We start from the raw sequence: 2,931 nt of genomic DNA, 5'->3' as shown, positions 1-2,931 counted from the left end.
TGTTGTCTCTTCAGTCCAATCTCTATTTCCTAGTCTTCAGTATACTTTTGTTAGAAAAGTCTACAATTTCCTGTCATAAGTTGTGAAGATAGAGTGTAAGGTAGAATGCATTTCAGGATCAGACACTTCTTGCTTGCCAGGCCTACTAATTTGTTGGTTCATTTTGACTTCTTGCAGTCCTCTATTGTGAAAATTGAAAATATTATTGTCCTTCCATAGTTTGGTTTTGTGAAGTATATGTTTATCAGGCTCCAAGACGTAATATCGTGTGTGAAAATGATATTTTATTGATCATGTTTGGTTTACTCATGTGATAAAAAATATATAAATCAGATACGTTGCCGTGTATGTGACCTGTCAGATTGCTGTATTCTGTGTGGTGTTGCTCTTCGCTTGTCTTTTGAAGGGCGCCACCTAGTGTTAAAATTTGTTTGACTCATGAAGGTGAAAATCGAAATTTCAAGTGTTTCTGTTCTTCTGTATTTGAGCAACTTAAAGGGATATAGTCGTCGGAACTGCACTCAAATGTCGTATGGTACCCATACAACCAATGTGAACACTGTATCCAAGGTACCGTGGTGAATGATGAAAGTTAGAACGCGTCAGTCATAATCTACATCGTTTAAAGCCCATATAGCTGCGAATTATATGAATTTTTTTCATGATTTTATTTTCAAACCAACTTTGGTTCGTGTAAATGTGCTGACTGAAGGACATGTATGGACGTATCACTGCTGCCTGGTTTGGACCACGACTAGATATTTTAACAAGTTAAATAATAAACGGGCGCCGCACACATAAAATGGCGCCCCAATAGAAAAGTACAAAAAAGTGCAGTACCGGTATTTCCAGCACATATGCATCGTAATCATCAAAGAAACAAAAGCATGATGGCATTTACTTGAATGCACAACACACGATGGCCGACAGTAGTATTTTCTGTGTCACATGATTGTTTTTGAAAAATGGTGGGAAATCTAAAATGATGGTAGAACGTTTGGATTTACATGCCACTTTCGACACTTATGACAGTGTTATAAACCTTTTTAGTCTCTAATGTGTCTTATTCAAATAAAACTCTTGGAAAACATGATATTTTGAGATCGGTTTATTACACATTTGCAGCTATTGGGGCTTTAATTAAATATTTCAGCGATGATGATGATGAAGTGCATCAAGATATCGTGAACGAAATACATTGTTTGTAAACAAGAAACTCGCACAGGCGCAGTTCCGACGACTGTTTCCCTTTAATCGAACGACTTCTTTTTGCCGTAATTGTAAGCTAGCAAGCTGAATGTACTAATCATTGCCAGAGCTGAGTAAATAGAAAAGGCTTCGGAAGCCGTGAATCATTTGTTGAAGGTATCAGAATCGCGTTGCTAGGATGATCGAGCCAAGAATTAAGCAGGAGGCCATTGATAAAAAAAAATGGAAAAGTGGGCGAATAGTGAGAAGCAAGATATCTGTGCTATCCTTCGACACTAAGACACAAATGTACAAACACAACATACGTACGTGCAGAAACATGCATCTTCGCTGGCCAAGCGGTGATTTTTCTCAGGGCAGGGACCGTTTGTCGGACTGTGCCATCCTTACCAATGGCCCCGCCGAGCATGATGGTAGAATCGAGAGTCCTTTCTCTATGATCGGACGATCAAGTGCATACTAGTGCATAGAGTGCGTGTATTCACTGTATGTTGTCGTGTACATTGTCTTCTGGACGTTGGCTTTCTATTGCCCATGGGCATCAAATCTGCTCGATAGTCGCCCATGGCTTGTTCGATCCCTTTTGTGGAGTTAAAAAAGAACACATGAGCGTGATTAAGGACCATAGTCACCGTAAACAGGTCACGCAACGAAAACATCCGCCACGATGCAGATTGCTATGATAACTGCGTCATATACTTGGAATCTATATTATGCTATCTGTCATGTCAAATTTTTTATTTAGGTTGCTAGCTGTTGTTATTTTTGCTGTTTTAGCTATTTTTGTTGTTGTTGTTACTTTCTTGTTTACATTTTTTGTCTTTTTTGTTGGGGTTTTTTGTTATTGTTTGGTTTTTGTTTTGACTTTTTATGCTTAATCATCTAGTTCCGTTTGGGAGAAGGGAATGACAGTGACAATCGTTTGTCGCTTTTATTGCTTGTTATGTTTTTGAGTCCCATGTGTTCACAGTGAGTCGGTAAGGGCATGGCGCCGTTTTAAGTGCGCCGAGAGGGCAAACAACAAAACTTCTTTATGTAAATAAGTCACCTTTTCAAGCGGGCTATGACTGGAGTTAACTCAGTCTAATGGTGACTTAAATGTAGTAACTTGAACCGTCAAAGATGTGCTTATGGATAATTATTGAATTTCTCTCTCTCTCTCTCTCTCTCTCTCTCTCTCTCTCTCTCTCTCTCTCTCTCTCTCTCTCTCTCTCTCTCTCATCTTGGTATTATAAAGTTTTCGTCCAGGATTTTGATCCTTCGCGGCATGAATTCAATGTTGGGTTGTATGGACAATCACTTCATGGCTATAGGGTCAATGCGCCCATTGACAATAGCTAGCCTGTGTCTCTTATATGAAAGCACTCATATGCGAACACAATACGCCCACAGTTGTTTGTCTCTATATGATAGTTCACCTGCCGTGACCTTTGTCTAAATCTGTATCACTATCCTAATTCATCTTGTTTGATTTGATTCCCAACAATCGCAATATACTTATTCTAATGCTAATGAAGAGAGGGGCCTTTGCGCCACGGTCAAACGTTGACGGCCCGATGATCCGATCGGTCGACGCGACCTGGAGCCAACAAGCGCAATCTTGACCAATGTGTTGTCCTTCTGGCGCACTGCGGTTACAAACGATGACGTCATATGACTTTCAAGCAAACTGTCTCAGCCAGGACAAAAGGCTTCAAATTTGTAATTCTCAGATTTCAGAAA

The sequence above is a fragment of the Ptychodera flava genome, chromosome 18 (assembly GCF_041260155.1).
Source record: "Ptychodera flava strain L36383 chromosome 18, AS_Pfla_20210202, whole genome shotgun sequence".
In the NCBI taxonomy this organism is placed as follows: Eukaryota; Metazoa; Hemichordata; class Enteropneusta; family Ptychoderidae; genus Ptychodera; species Ptychodera flava.
The sequence above is the reverse complement of the archived record's forward strand: the minus strand, read 5'-3'. Positions refer to the sequence as shown.